At 41.6% G+C, this 17,313-nt stretch overlaps 1 protein-coding gene across 4 annotated transcripts in view; it reads left to right on the plus strand.

Annotated features, from left to right (window-relative positions):
• Positions 1–17,313, plus strand: part of LOC134341158 (CUB and sushi domain-containing protein 1-like) — a 2,430,601-nt gene that overhangs the window by 385,950 nt on the left and 2,027,338 nt on the right. The gene's annotated exons all lie outside the window — the stretch shown is intronic.

The raw sequence follows: 17,313 nt of genomic DNA on the forward strand, positions 1-17,313 counted from the left end.
TGTCCCATCTGATTCTGATGATTGTACATCTTTCTTGGACATTAAGAAGGTTCAGCTTGCCACTGAACACTCTAACAAACATCTATATATCTGACTGGTTGCATCATGGTTTGGTATGGCAATTTGAATGCACAGGAATGTAAGAGCTTGCAGTGTGCAGGGGACTCTTTTCAATTTCTCGTTCATCTCCGTTCTCACCATGGGTAGCATCTACAGGAGGTGCTGCCTCAAGAAAGTAACATCCATCGTGAAAGGGCCCCCACAACTGCGATGCCATCTTCTCGTAGCTATCTTCGGGCAAGGGGTACAGAAGCTTGAAGTCCTGTACCACCAGGTTCAAGAACAGCTTCTTCCCTTCAACCATTCAGTTCTTGAACCAACATGCACATCTCTAATCACCACCTCAAAGAGTAACACTATGTCTACTTTGCACGACAATCAACTTTGTTTCAAATTTCCTTCAAATTTGTGTTTTTTGTAAAACGTATATCATCATTTATGTTTACTTCATGGTTTCCTTTTTGAAGAAAAGATCATTGGGATGAATATGGAACATTGAAGTCATCAATCTAGAAGTAACAAAGCCAGGCTAGAAACTGACATGAAGATAATGGTACTGGTCATGTTTTTGAGAGGATTTTGTAATATTTCTGAAGTGTGTATGTTTCTGATGCAAGAAAGAACAAGACAATATTTGGACCGTGACTTTTGCGATGAAGGGGAGGGTGCAGTACAAATGGGAAGAAGGTATTATGTCATGAATATTGGGCACCACAATAATGTAGCAATTAGTGCAACATTGCAGTGTGTGGCGTTGGAGTTTGGAGTTCAGTTTTGGTGTCCTCTGTAAGGAGAGTGTACGATCTCCCTGTGAACTTGTGGTTTTCCTCCCACAGTCCAAAGGCGTACCAGTTAGTAGATTAATTGGTCATTGTAAAATTTGTTCTGCGAATTAGGCTAGGGTTAAGTACAGGTGGATTGCTGGGCACTGTGTCTTGTTGGGCTGGAAGAGCCTTTTCCATGCTGTATCTTGAAATAAATAATAAAACTTATGTTCAGTCTAAGAATGAGAGTGAAATTAAAACTTGGAGATAGGACCAGTAGAGGAATTTGGCAAATGGCGTGGTACCTTAATATTTCATGATGAGTTGTCTGTCAAAGAGCAGGGTTGAAGACACAGGTGTGTGTTCACTTTATAAATAAATAAAATTGTTAAAAATGAGGAAGTAAATTAAAATAGTAAGAAACGTAAGAGGCAACTTTTGGCTCCAGGTAGGATAGTGATTAAGACAATGGCCAGCATCCAACCAGCGTGAACTATTGAATCAGAGATATGAGCCAAAACTCAGCATGGTAATTAGGGAATGTGCCACTGATTAATTAATAAATCTGGAATAAATGGCTAGTATCAGCAGTGCTAGTGAAATTCATGAATTATTGCAAAACTCCAGCTGTTTCATTGAAATCCATCAGGGAAGAAAATCTGCCGTTTAACATAATAGGCTCCTGACCCACAGCCACAGTTGACTCTTGACATCTTCCTCAATTTGAGGAATGTAGACAGAAGAGCATTGTACCGGCCCTTTAGACCTTGATGTTGTGCCAAGCATTTAACCTACTCCAAGATCAATCTAATCCTCCCCTCCCACATAGCCCTCCATTTTTCTATCATCTATATTCTTATCTAAAAGTTTCTTAAATGTCCCTATGGTGTCTGCCTCTTCCACCACCCCTGGCAGGGTGTTCCACATACCAACCATCAGCTTATACTTTCCTCCAATCGCCTTAAAATTATTTCCTCTCGTATTAGCTATTTTTGTCCTGGGGGACAAAAGCCTCTGGCTATCCACGAGAACTATGACTTCTATCATCTTATTATGGAGTTTGATGAGATGGATTTAACAAAAAATTAAGAACATCAAATATTACTGCACAGTACAAATAATTTGGCAAATGATGTGTTGACCTTTTAACCGCCTCCAAGATCAATCTTAGCCTTTCCTCCTACATAGCCTCCATTTTCTATCATTCATGTGCCTCGAGTCTCTTAAATGTCCCTAATACATCGGCCTCTACCATCACCCTCTTCTTTCTATGTGCAAGCCAATTCTCTATCCATACAGCCAACTTTCATGATATCCCATGCCTCCTGAATGAGTTTGCCATGGGGTACCTTATCAAACATCTTACTAAAATCAATGTACTCAACACCCTCTGCTCTGTCCTCATCAATGTACTTTGTCACATCCTCCAAGAATTCAGTTGAACAACCAATGCTGGCGTTTACAGAAACGTCCGCATTCTGTGAATGGATAAATAAAAGAATAGAGAAACACATTATTCATACATGAAATAAACACATGTATTTTGGTCAGTACAAACATAACAAAAAGCATCATTTTCAACAACGATTTCATAAAATGCAGCAGACTTCAAGAGTGGTTCAGATAAGTGTAGGTGTTGTCCTTCAGTTTTCGGGGGACTGAGTTCAAGGGCCACGAGGTAGTATTGCAGCTCTATAAAACTCTGGTTTGACCACGGATTCAGTTCTATTGTCTGATTGTTGGAAGAATATTAAAGCTTCAGAGAGGGTGCAGAGGAGATTTACCAGGATGCTGTTTGGATTAGAGAGCATGTCTTATGAAGATAGATTGAACAATCTAGGGCTTTTCTCTTTGAAGCAAAGAAGGATGATAGGTGACTTGGCAGAGGTGTACAAGATGATAAGAGGCACAGACTGAGTGGACAGCCGAAAGCTTTTTCTCAGGGAGGAAGTAGCTACAAGGGGCATAATTTTTAAGGTGATTGAAGGACAATACAGGGGTGAGATGTCACAGTTAAGTTTTTTACACAGAGAGTGGTGGGTGTGTGGAATGCACGCTAGGGGTGTGGCAGAGGCAGATGCGTTAGAGATATTTAAGAAGTACAAGGGCAGACAAAAAAAATGAAGGGCTATTTAGGAGGGAAGAATTAGATTGATCTTACAAGGTCGGCACAACTTTGTGGGCCAAAAGGCCCATACTGAGCTGTAGTATTGTATGTTCTGTATACTCTGTACAGCTCCTGGTCATATTTGTCTTGAGTCCTTGAAAGAGGCAAGCAGGATCTGGCCACTACTTCTCAATCTTCAATAAATATGCAAATTTCTCTAGGCCTGGAGAGAAGCCAAAGTAGCTCCATTGTTCCAGAAATGAAAGAAGAATAAACCAGATAATTACACACCAATTAGTCTAATGTCACTTGTATGGAAACTTGTGAAATCTATAATTTAGAAATGCATGGTTTAAGATAACTGGAAGAGATTGGTTTCACATGTTATAAATCGGAATGTACTGGTTATTTTGAAGATCAAATTGATCTGATTTTATTGTACTTATGCATTAGATGTGGTGAACATTGTCAAGACTGAATTGATTGCCAGGAGGTTGATTAAAGACTATTTACGGGAATGTTGTTGTATGAGTATTGACTGTGTGCATTGTACAAAGTTAGGCAGGGGGAACTGAAGGTCACTCAGCCAACTGAGATGAAGGAATTTTTAAGTTCAAGTTCTGTTTATTGTCATTTAACTGTACACATGTATACCACCAAATGAATCAACATTCCTCCGACCAAGGTGCACAACACAGTACATATATATCACACACACGTTACCCATAATGTAATATTACCACAAATAAATTAAAAATAATAATATGCACTTACAACACAAGTTAAAAAGTATAACACCACTGGTGCTCATTTGTGATGAGACCTGATAGGTTGCAGGGAGCTCGGTGGTCTTGCAGCCTTTGGGAAGAAGTTGTTTCCCATCCTAACAATTCTTGTCCTAATGCTACAGTACCTGCTAGATGGTAGAGGGTCAAAGAGGTGGTGGAACAGATGGGAGAGATCATCGACAACGCTAAGGTCACTGCCTATACAGGGCTCCTGATAAATATTTCAGGCAAACTATCTGGGCTAGACGAAAAGAGGAAGAAGACAATTTGGCTATCTCTTTACATCTACTGGCTCAGACATTGTTGGCCAAATGGCTTTCTCCTGTGCTACACATATGTTGGATTGTTCTTGACTTTAGTTTGGAGTCATAGAGCCATATAACGAGAAATGAGCACTCCGGTGGATCTGGTCCATGCCAAGCAAGAGTCATCTAAACTAATCCCAATCCCATTTACTTATATTTGTCCCATACCCTCAATAACTTACTTATTCATATACCTGTCCAAGTACCTTTTAAATGTTGTTAATGTACCTGTCTCAACCAGTTCATTAAGAACATTAATAAGGACACCTTTCTAGAGTTCAGGAGCACAAGGTAAGGATGAGATGAGACTAGAAGGAAAGGTTGTTGGTTAAGGGTGAAAGGTTGTTGGTTAAGGGTGAAAGGTGGAATGTTAAAGGGAAACATGGAGGGTCACTTTTTCTTACAGAGAGTAGTGAGAGTGTGGAACAAGCTGCCGGTCGAAGTATGTGGGTGGATGTGGGTTTGATTCGAACACATAAAAGAAATTTGGTTAGGTGGCGTATGGAGGGTGCAGGTCAATGGGATGAGGCAGAGCAATAGTTTGTTCAAAGTTCAAAGTAAAATTATTATCAAAGTACATATATCAGCATATACAACCCTGAAATTCATTTTCTTACAGAAAATCATAGTAAATACAAGAAACAATAGAATTAGTGAAAGACCACATCCAACAGGATGGACAGACAACCAATGTGCAAAAGAGAATAAACTGCAAAAAATGTATGAAAAAAAAGAAATAATATTGAACAATAAATATCGTGACTATACGATGAAGGGTCCTTCAAAGTGAGTCCATTGGCTGTGGGAAAAGATTAGTAATGGGGAGAGTAAAGTTATCTCCTCTGGTTCAAGAGCCTGATGGTTGAAGGGTAATAACTGTTCCAGGACCTGATGGTGTGGGTCCTGCTGCTTCTGCACCTCCTTCCTGATGGCAGCAGCAAGAACAAAACATGGCCTAGGTGGTGCAGGTTCTTGATGACAGATGCTACTTCCTTGCAATTATGCTCCATGCAGATATGCTCAGTGGTGGGGGGGGGGGGGCCATACCTGTGATAGACGGGGCTATGTCTACTGCTTTTTGTCGGGCAGATGGCTTGAAGGGCCTGTTTCTGTGCCGTGGAGCTCTATGACTGTATGGTTTTATCTCAGAGAAATTCTCTAATACTGGATAGAGTGACGTGGAGAGGATGTTTCCACCAGTAGGAAAATACACAAGCTGAGGGCATAGGTTCAGAATGAAGACATTGATAAAGGGAAGATGACAATGTGGCTATTTCTTTACAACTGCTGGAAAAGATGTTATTTTTGAGGTCACATAGTAACCGACAGGTCACTGACAGGAAATAGACTAAGGACCCCCACCACCCACGCCATGCTTTCTTCTCATTGCAGCCATCAAGGAGGAGTTACAGGAACCTGAAGACTTGCATTCAAAGTTTAAGGGAGAGCTTCTTTCCCTCCGCTTTTGGATTTCTGAATGATACATGAATAACTTTGTTATTCCTCTTTTGCACCATTTATTATTTAATATTTTGTAATTTCTATCAATGTTTTATTTCTTGCACTGTACTGCTGCTGCAAAACAATAAATTCCGTGATGTGAGTCAGTGATCACAACTCTGATTGAATGGTTTGCCTGAGCTGAGGGAGAGAACAGACTAAGTAGTTGGTTTGAACCTTAGTTTGGAGTGCTTTTCCTTTCCAAGTGTTTACATCAGGTGAAAATTTCCCTTTTCTGCCGTCCCTTCCACAGTGCTGGCACCCTTCCAGTACTTTGGGTTAAATAGTCCCTTTTTTATTTGAGTTCAGACAGCCAGTGTTGAAAGCTTCAAAGAAACATCTTTGTTCAGCCCAAATCTGTTCCTGTCCAATGTTTGCTCTTGTAAGGTTCTTATAAGGAGAAACAAAAAACAAAAGACGTTGGCTTTTTCCTATCCTCCTGTACTAAAGCACTGGGAAAGAATCCAGTCAGGTACCCTGGCTGAGATCAGCTGACACGAAGAGAACTGGGGTTCAGTGCATTACTACATGAGAACAATGCAACTTCAGTTTTAAGAGTAATTTGTCAAATCATTCTTCCACTGAAGTGTTTACAGGAAAAAAAACGCATTAGCAAATTATGTAGAAAATACCAAAGCATTCATGGGCTCACATTTCCTGTGCTCAGCAAGGACCTGAGTTGTACAAGACTATAAACTTAACTTGACTGTAGCTGAGTTGATTACAATCGGACATTCATGCTGAAGTGCTGTGGTAAAGGTGCATTCCTGAGAGGTTTGCAGGCTCTCCTTCTGACTGTCCAGCAAGCCTTCAGCGCAGATTATCCAGTGTGTCTTGGTATGACATGAATCTGAAGCTATAGAGAGAAAAGCAGGCACTGGCAAGCAAGCTGGATAAATGGACTGAAAAATGGCAGATGGAATTTTATGCAGACAAGTGTGAGGTTTTGCACTTTGAGAAAGACAAACCAGGCAGGGCACTGACGAGCGAGGTAGGATGGAGGGATCTGGGAAATCAGATCCACAACTCATAGAACATAGAATAGTACAGCACAGTACAGGCCCTTCGGCCCACAATGTTGTGCCGAACCTCAAACCCTGCCTCCCATATAAGCCTCCACCTTAGATTCCTCCATATACCTGTCTAGTAGTCTCTTAAACTTCACTAGTGTATCTGCCTCCACCACTGACTCAGGCAGTGCATTCCACGCACCAACCACTCTCTCAGTAAAAAACCTTCCTCTAATATCCCCCTTGAACTTCCCACACCTTACCTTAAAGCTATGTCCTCTTGTATTGAGCAGTGGTGCCCTGGGGAAGAGGCGCTGGCTATCCACTCTATCTATTCCTCTTATTATCTTGTACACCTCTATCATGTCTCCTCTCATCCTCCTTCTCTCCAAAGAGTAGAAGCCCTAGCTCCCTTAATCTCTGATCATAATGCATACTTTCTAAACCAGGCAGCATCCTGGTAAATCTCCTCTGTACCCTTTCCAATGCTTCCACATCCTTCCAGAGGTGACCAGAACTGGACACAATACTCCAAGTGTGGCCTAACCAGAGTTTTATAGAGCTGCATCATTACATCGCGACTCTTAACCTCTATCCCTCGACTTATGAAAGCTAACACCCCGTAAGCTTTCTTAACTACCCTATCCACCTGTGAGGCAACTTTCAGGGATTTGTGGACATGTACCCCGAGCTTCCTCTGCTCCTCCACACTACCAAGTATCCTGCCATTTACTTTGTACGTTGCCTTGGAGTTTGTCTTTCCAAAGTGTACCACCTCACACTTCTGCGGGTTGAACTCCATCTGCCACTTCTCAGCCCACTTCTGCATCCTATCAATGTCTCTCTGCAATCTTTGACAATCCTCTACACTATCTACAACACCACCAACCTTTGTGTCGTCTGCAAACTTGCCAACCCACTCTTCTACCCCCACATCCAGGTCGTCAATAAAAATCACGAAAAGTAGAGGTCCCAGTACTGATCCTTGTGGGACACCACTAGCCACAATCCTCCAATCTGAATGTACTCCCTCCACCACGACCCTCTGCCTTCTGCAGGCAAGCCAATTCTGAATCCACCTGGCCAAACTTCCCTGGATCCCATGCCTTCTAACTTTCTGAATAAGCCTACCGTGTGGAACCTTGTCAAGTGCCTTACTAAAATCCATATAGATCATATCCACTGCACTACCCTCATCTATATGCCTGGTCACCTCCTCAAAGAACTCTATCAGGCTTGTTAGACACAATCTGCCCTTCACAAAGCCATGCTGACTGTCCCTGATCAGACCATGATTCTCTAAATGCCTATAGATCCTATCTCTAAGAATCTTTTCCAACAGCTTTCCCACCACAGACGTAAGGCTCACTGGTCTATAATTACCCGGACTATCCCTACTACCTTTTTTGAACAAGGGGACAACATTCGCCTTCCTCCAATCCTCCGGTACCATTCCCGTGGACATCGAGGACATAAAGATCCTAGCCAGATCCTACCATCTCTATCATGATAAAGATCCTAACTCCTTGAAAGTGGCATCATAGTAAAGAGAGATAATGGCACATAAATTAAAATATTGGCAAAATATACAGTGCGGAGAAAATTTACAAGGATGTTGCCAAGACTTGGGCACCAGAGTTATAGGGAAAGGTTGAATTGGTTAAGGCTTTCTTCCCTGGAGAGTAGAAGAATGAGGGGAGATTTGATAAAGGTATATACAATTATGAGGGGAATAAACAAAGCAAGTGAAGGCAGGCTTTTTCCACTGAGGCTAGGTGAGAGTGCAATTGGAGGTCATGGGTTAAGGGTAAAAGGGCAATGCGGGGGGTATTTCTTCACTTCGAGGGTGCTGAGAGTATGGAACCAGCTTCCAATATAAGTGGTGCATGTGGGTTTGATTTCAACAATTAAGAGAAATTTTGGATAGGTTCATGGATGGGAGGGGGTACGTAGGACTATGGTCTGGGAGCAGGTTGATGGGACGAGGCAGACTAATAGTTTGGCATGGACTAGATGGGCTGAATGGCCTGTTTTGTGTAGTAGTGTCCTATGACTATGCTCAAGGCATGCACATGTGAGATGAAAGCAGACTCATGCAAACATATTGTACATCCTCATACACAGTTGTAAATGTATGCACATATGTGAACACACTTTAGTAGAATTGTGTGTTTGGAAAATATGCTTGCGTGGTGCTCTGTGATTTTCCTGTAGTGGGAGCAGATGTGAAAGCTGGTATGGTACTCAACTCGTCCACGCAAATTTATTCAATTATGAAGACTGACGGATTATTCAGATTTCAGTAAAGGGCACCATTGGGTGAATTTCTCATTAGCATTTGTTTGAACTCTCCTCCAGATCTTCTCAGGCTACACAGCCTTTTCTAGATCCACATCTCTCCCTGAGAAGAGAATGTTGTGGTAGATATGTGTGATATAATGCTCCAACAGTGCCTTCATCTACCAAGCAAATTCACCACTACGGTTTTCTCTTAAGTGCTTTTTCTCTCAGGATGTGTCTATGTTTGGAGGTGGTGCTGGTGGGAAACAGGATGGTTGTCCTGTAGCTCTAGCGAACCCTTGCAGGTAACTCTCCCCTAAATCCAGCATGCTTCACTGGAAGATACAATGCAATGCCATTAGGATTAGATGTACCTGGTTGTCAACTGATGGCATCTCTGGTTAACACATGCAGCTTTATGGTGTGCTTTTGGACTTTACATGCATCTTCTTCTGAGGCAGAGATACGGGGAAGTCCTCTTGAAATTTAACTTCTGTCTGAATCAAACTGTAGTCCTGCTTTTGAAAAATAAGCCTTTCATGCCTCGGGATATCACACCTTCATGCTTTCTTCATTTCATCTGCTTATTACCTTCTCCTTCAACCATTAACCGTCTACAGGGCAGGGCAAAGATATTCATAAATGGATTGGTATTGGTATATTATTGTCACAATAAGAGGGCAGGGAAGGAAAGAAGTGTAAACTGGCAGGTGATAGGTGAGGTAATTCCATCTTTGGAATTATGTGGGAATGATCTTTTAAATAAAGGAAGCAACAAATTAAACTGTTGTGGATCAAAAAGAGTAAATAAATTCAAAACACCCTGGAAGGTCAAGAAATAGCATATAAATTAGGTGAAATCATCTATTCAAAAAAAAACTGCTAATGATGGATTTCCAACATAAAAAAGCAAAAATGTTTTTGATCAGGTCAGGCAGCATCTGTAGAGAAAGAAATAGAGTTTCAGGTCGAAGACTCTTACGTTGCTTCTCTTTCCACAGATGCTGCATGACCTGATGTTTTTTCCTTCTTTCCACCCTGTTTTTGTAATAAATAAATAGTTGTGGCAAGAGCTTACAGCCAGGAGCTGAATCATGGCCCAGCTACAGTTGGCACCCGAAAGTCCCAGAACAAAAACACCAAAGAACCTTACTGAAGATGGAAGGACAGTTGCACTAACACCAGCATACTCGAGGAGGCTAACATAAATAGCATCTCTATCATGATAAAGCAGGGGTTCCCAACCTTTTTTTATGCCATGGGCCAATACCATTAAGCAAGAGGTCTGTGGATCCGTGGACCAGTTTGGAACTTTTCATAAAGCAGCACCAAGTCTGATGGATAGGTCATGTCACTGGATGCCTAACTCGTGTCTCTCCAAACAGATCCTTTATTCCCAGTTGAAGGAATGCCAGCGAGGGCCCTGGTGGACAAAGGAAACACTTCAAAGATAATATCAAAATCAACCTGAAGAAATTCAACATTACGCCTAAAAAATGGGAAGATATAGAAGATATACCAAGAAGAAATCTGTTCATGAGGGTGCTGTGTTGTTTGAGGTTGTCCTCCACTGTGCCACAGATAACAAGCATGCCGCTGCAAAAGGAGAGACTGAACAGACAAGACTCAACCACTAACCACAGCCACCACCTACTCATGTCCACGCTGCACCACAGTATGCGAATCCTGGATCAACCTCCGCAGCCAAAAGACAACCCCTTAGGAGAACATGATACTCGACTTGAGTGGTCACACTGCTAATATAGCCAGGGTAGGTGAAACAAATCAGAGGGATAATTAGAAAAATGTGACTTTTTAAACTTGGAATTTAAAAAAAAAATTCAAAATTTCTCTTTACCACACTTGCAAGTTTAAAACGTAAATGGTAGTTTCATTTCTTACTAGAACAAGAAAATTGAATGGATTGTTAGGATCCTGAGTACACCTTGTGTGTCTCGGTGGGTAAATCAGGATTGTTTCAGTTTTTATTGAGCCATTTACAGGGATATTTTAAACTCCACCACATAACTAATGAACTTTGGGATATTTATGCTCGTAAGTGTCTAGTTCGTTGATGGAGAGCCATTAATATCACTGCTGCAGCTCCTTCACGACTGAGTGATTGCCTTTGTTTTGTCCAAAAAATTAAATTGCGCTTTCCATTAACAAGCATTTAAAAACTGCAAGTGACCTTGGTTTTGATGGAGGGTTTGGTTTCAAATGAAGGAAAGCAAGAATTTTTGTTATCTTGTTTGGAGGTTGGAAGGCTTGGCCTCTAGAGGGCATGAGAGAGAAATAAATAAAAAGAGCCATGCAGAGCACAGAGCAATGGGAAGAACATATCAGCCTTGCAGCCATGAAGTAACAGACACAAAATGCTAGAGGAATTCAGCAGATCAGGCAGCATCAATGGAAATGAATAAACAGTCGATGCTTTGGGCCAAAAGCCTTCATCAGGATTGGAAAGGAAAGGGGAAAGATGCAAGAATAAGAAGACGGAGGGAGGGGAAGGAGGACACACTGGAAAGTGAGGGAAGGGGGTGAAGTAAGAAGCTGGAAGGTGATAGGTCAGAAAAGGCAAAGGGCTAGAGAAGGAGTAATCTGATAGGAGAGGAGAGTGGACTATGGGAGAAAGGGAAGGAGGAGAGGCACCAGGGAGAGGTGATAGGCAGGTGAGAAGAGGCAAGAGGTTAGAGTGGGGAATAGAGGAAGCGAGAAGGGGAAGTGTGGAAGAAAAAAACTACCAGAAGTTGGAGAAGTCATTGCCCATGCAACCCACCATTTGCGGTCAACTTTTTGAGACTGCTGGAGAAGCTCATGGCTTGCAAACCCGTTGTGCCTGTTCACACTGTCTATTTTCTATTTGCTCTTTGGCAGAGGCTGACTCTGTCTGAAGTAGATTTTCAGAAAAGTACTGTTTTGGATAGATACTGTGCAAGGTGAAGTCTTGATTTTTGTATTACAGGAATTTATTCAGAAAGCTAGGTGACAAGTAGCAGAAATGAACAGATGGTATGTTCTTTGCGAACTATTCCATGCAAAAGTATTCCCAGTGGAATCCATCTGATAAACACAAGAGATTCTGCAGATGCTGGAAATCCAGAGTAACACACAGAAAATGCTGACGGAATTCAGCAGCTCAGGCAACATCTATGGAAAGGAAAAAAAGGAGTCAACATTTCAGGCTGCGAATCTTCGCCAGGGCAGAAGGAGGATCTCAGCATGAAATGTGAACTCTTCATTCCTTTCCACGGAAGGAATCCAATTTTGCTCAGAATAAGGTCCTTACTGTAGATTCAAGTGCAATACAGCACAGATACAGGTTCTCCACCCAAATGGTCCATGCTGACCATGGTGCTTTCCCAGCTAGTCATAGTTATTCTGTTTGGCACATCTCCCTCTAACCCCTCCACCCCTCCATGTACCTATCCAAGTGCTTCTTACATGATACTATTGTACCTGCCTCAACCACTTTCAAATACTCATCATTTTCTGTGAGTAAAAGTTAAAATACAAATAGTTCCATTTCAAATTTCTCCTCAAGACTCCTTTAAATCTTACCCCTCTCACCCATTAGTTTTAGACTTCTGAACCTTAGGGAAACAGCTGTTACCATTCACCTTATCTATGTGCTTCATAATTTTAAACGTTGCTATATAGTCACCCATCAATCTCTGACTTTCCAAGGACGAAAGACCCAGCCTAGCCAACCTCTCCCTATAACTCAGGCCCTCTAATTCTAGGAACAACCTTGTAAATCTTTTCCGCATTCCTTCCCTATTAACAACATCTTTTCTCACAACAGGGTGACAACACTGTCCACAGTGCTCCAGGAGGCTATTCAGTCTATCAAGTCTACTCCACCATTCAATCATGGCTGATTTGTTATCCCCCTCAGCCCTGTTCTCTTGCCTTATTCTTGTCAGCACGTGAGGCTGTACTCAATGCCACATAATGCTCCGACTCCTACACTCCAGTCCCTGACTGACGAAGGTCAGCATGCTAAATGCTTTCCTCACCATCTTGTCTACCTGTGACCTTTTGCTCTTATTTGTGTAACATTGGATTGGAAATTATAAAATTGAGGTAACTTAAAAGATATTCAACTCACTGCATAAATCCTTCACTCTCAGAAATACTAGAGCAATGTTATAGATAAATAAGTCTTGTCCAAGCTGGGAAGACAATGGGATTCGGAATGCATGGTATGGGTCAGTGATATGTTTGATGATCCAAGCATCACAGCAGCTGGGGTGATTGATCCCAAAGGAGCTGTCTTGGACTTGGCACCAAGAGGGGTAGATGCAGCTCTGGACAGTAAGACAAGTAAAGGGGTTCTTTTAAGCAAGGAGAAAATGATGGGATTTTGATGAGCAATCTGAATCCCAGCCCCATGCTACAATGAACAAATGAACAGCGGTGTGCACGTGAGCATCTCTGAATGCACAGCACTTTGAACCTTGAAGAGGATGGGCTGGAACAGCTTGAGATCATAAATATACAGTAATATACTCAGTGGCCAATTAGGTGCCTCCTGTACTTAAGAAAATGTCCAATAATTGTAAATGCGCAGTGAATGAAGGGATATTGTTCAGGCAGAAAGGATTTGTTTATTTAGCCCTTTAATTACTGCTTTAATTAGTTTAGCACAACATCAATGTCGACAAGCTTGTTCCTGTGCTCTGCTGTTCTGTGTTCTATAAAGCTTTGGCACCTGACATCAGGGGACAGGATGAAGCTAAAGAGATGAAATGAGATGTTGTCTTCAGAGGTACTAGCAGTTAATCTGCTACCACAGACCAGCAGGACCCAGGTTCAATCCTGGCCACCTTCTGCACACTTGGGCTTTCGCTTGATGGCAAGATTCCTTCTACATCCCAAAGATATCCCAAGTTGGCCACTAGAAGTTGTCCCTGGTGTGCAGGCAGGTGGTAGAATCAGGGAGGAATTCAGGAGTAGAATAATACAAATGGGATTTATGCAGAATTATTGTAAACTGAAGTAGCTGATGGCTGATATGAACAATGTGGTGAAAGGTCTCATTCAACACAATCTCTCTCCGTAACTCTATGAGATATTATTCCGAAATTAGAATTCGCATGACATCATGGTGTTCATATTGTTAAGGAAGGAGACAACGTTGAGGCATGTTGTAGCATTACAGGCAAAATGAAACACTTCCAAATGTGGGAGAGAAAATTTTAATTAGCAGTGACTGCGACTTTGAAATAAATGCGAACACACACTATTACTTAGACTGGTGAAATCAGGTTTCTGTTCAATTACATTCAGATTCGGGCCATGCCTGAGCTTAGACTTGTACGCCAAGTTTTCTCACATAGATCAAAGATCTGACATGTTCTGTAACATGAGTGCCGTTTCCAACTGACTCTTAACTTGCCTCGCTGGTTATCAAGTGAGAACATAACTTAATAAGGAAAGCTCTGAAGAAAATCTCAGCAACACTTGTTAGTTTTTGCACAAGATTGGTGGAGGTTGAAAATTTTAATGAAACTGTATAAAACAGAAATAAATGCTGCTATTAAAATAACTCCAACTTCTGCTGGAAAATTCAGAGGTCTAAAGCCTCAAAGATAACGGTAGCCCAGGGCGACGCATATAATGCTGGAGGAACTCAGCAGGGCAGGCCGGATGTATGGAGGGGAATGAACAGTCAACATTTCAGGTGAGACTCTTCATCAGCACTAGAAGGGAAGGGGCAAGAGGCCAGAATGAGATGGTGGAGGGAGAGGAAGGAGTAGGAGAAAGAAATCTCACTTTTTGTGCTACTTATTTAACTTAATTTATATATATATATATTTTCCTAATGGAATTTATAGTTTTTTGTATTTTGTGTTTTGCACAGTACTGCTGCTGAAAAACAACAAATTTCACAGCATATGTCAGTGATATTAAACCTGATTGACTCTGATTCCGATAAGCTGGCAGGTGATAGGTGAGACCATGTGGGGTGTGGGGGGGGGGCATGGTGGATAGGTGGGTGACAGACGGGGGAATGAAGTAATAAGCTAGGAGGTGATAGGTGGAAAAGGTGAAGGGTTGGAGAAGAAGGAATCTGATAAGAGAGGAGAGTGGACCCTTGAAGATTGGGAAAGCGAGGAATAGAGGGAGGTGATGGGCAAGTGAGAAGAGAAAGAGTTAAGAGGGGAAGAGTAGGGAATTAAAGAAGAGGGAGGTGATGGGCAAGTGAGAAGAGAAAGAGGTAAGAGGGGAAGAGTAGGGAATTAAAGGAGAGGGAAGGGGGAGGGGGAAAATTACCTGTAGTTGGAGAAATCAAAATTAATGCCATTTCACTGTATGTTTTGCTATACTTGTGATAAATAAGTGAATTGGAGGGGGGGCGGAGAGAGGGAGTTGGGGGGGCGAGAGAGAGAGAGAATCAATAACAAGTAACCATTTGAGAGAGGGCAGAGTTCAGATAGTGATGTTTAGCTCTTAGTTCTGTTACAGGAGATCAATTAGCTGTTATTAAAACTGCAGCTCAGACATCTCCCAGGTTGGACTGAACACTCCAAGGACCCAGTTTATTTCTTTAACGTACCTTTTCACAGCTATTAGAATCATTGATCTGTGTGAACCTACAGTAGGAGCTATTACAATATTTACAATAATAATCTTGGAACCTCTTTCAAAACTGACTTGCTGAAGAGCTATTATATTTTGCTTGCTAAAGAGTCCATTTATTTCATTGTCGAACATTATTCAGCAATGTCGGAACAGAAGTCAAAACATGAACCATTAAACATAGAAGCAGAATTAGGTCATTTAGCTCCTTGTGTCTATTCTGCCATTCTATCATGGCTGACTTATTGTCCCTCACAACTCCATTCACATCCTTTCTTATAACCTTTGCCCTGACTAGTCAAGAACCTATCAGTCTCCACTTTAAATATACCCAATTACTTGGCCTGCACAAACACCTGTGGCAATGAATTTTACAGATTCACCATGGTCTTGCTAAAGATGTTCCTCCTCATCTCTGCTCTAAATGGATATCCTTCTATTCTGAGGCCGGTCCTAGACCATCCCCCCACTCCCCCCCCCCCACCAACCTCCAATATAGGAAACATCCTCTCCATATCCACTCTATTTAGGTCTTCAATATTCAAGAAGTTTCAATGAGATACCCCCTCATCCTTTTGAACTCCGGCTAGTACAGACCTAAAGCCATCAAACACTCCTCATAATTTAACCCTGCCATTCCCAGGATAATTCTTATGAACCTCTAGATGCTTTTCAATGAAAATAAATTGGAGGTTTTCAATTGGTACCAAATGGGTATTTGGAATTAAATGAATGGTCATAAAATACAAGGAAAATTGGGAAATTGAACTTATCCCATCGGAGTAGCTTCTTCCCATTTGTTATCCATTTTCTGAATGTTCCATGAACCCATGAACACTGCCTTGCTATTTTTCTCTTTGTTTTGCACTTTTTATATATTAATTATGTATTGCTCTGTACTGCTATTGCAAAACAACAAATTTCACATATCAGTAATGATAAACCTGATTTTGATACCTTGCTGTGATAAGGCTTTATGTTGTGGGCATCACTGAGTCGTGGCTGAAATAAGGCCATAGTTGGGAGCTTATCATCAAAGGATATATTTTATGTTGAAAGGACAGGCAGGAAGGCATAGGTCGTAGTGTGGCTCCGTTGGTAAGAGATGGAATTGCATCTTTAGAAAGAGGTAACATAGGCTCAGAAAATGTTGAACCTTTGTGGGTGGAGTTAAGAAACTGCAGGCGTTTAAAAATAAAACGTTATGGGAATCATATATAAGCCTCCAAATGGTACTCAAGATATGGGGTTGAAATTGCAAAGGGAGATAGAAAAGGCATGTAATAAGAATAATGTCACAATTGTAATGGTGGAATTCAATGTGCAAAGGGATTGGAAAAATCAGGTTAGTGTCGGATTGCAAGAGAGGGAATTTGTTGAATGCTTATGAGATGGCTTTTCAGAGAGGCTTGTGCTTGAGCCTACTCGGAGGAAGGCTATCAGAGATTGGGTGTTGTGTAATAACCCAGATCTTATTAGGGACTTAATGTAATGTCACCTTTAGGAGGCAATGATTATAATATTATTGAATTCATAATGCAACTTGAGAGAAAGAAACATAACTCACCTGTACCAGTATTGCAATAGAATAGAGGGAATTACAGAGGCACGAGAGAGGAGCTGGCCCAGGTGGATTGGAGGGGGATACTGTCAGGGATGATGGCAGAGCAGAGGTGGCTGAAGTTTCTGGGAAGAGTTCACAAGGCGCGGATGGATATGTCCCACAGAGGAAAAAGTTCTCAAATGGCAGGGGTGGCAACCATGGCTGACAAAGGAAGTTAAGGACTGCATAAAAACCAAGGAAAGGGCATATAATGTAGCAAAACGGAGTGGGAAGTTGGATGACTGGAAAGCTTTTAAAATCCAACAAAAGGAACCTAAAAAGCCATACGAAGGGAATAGGTGAAATATGAG

This window comes from Mobula hypostoma, chromosome 2, assembly GCF_963921235.1.
Source record: "Mobula hypostoma chromosome 2, sMobHyp1.1, whole genome shotgun sequence".
In the NCBI taxonomy this organism is placed as follows: Eukaryota; Metazoa; Chordata; class Chondrichthyes; order Myliobatiformes; family Myliobatidae; genus Mobula; species Mobula hypostoma.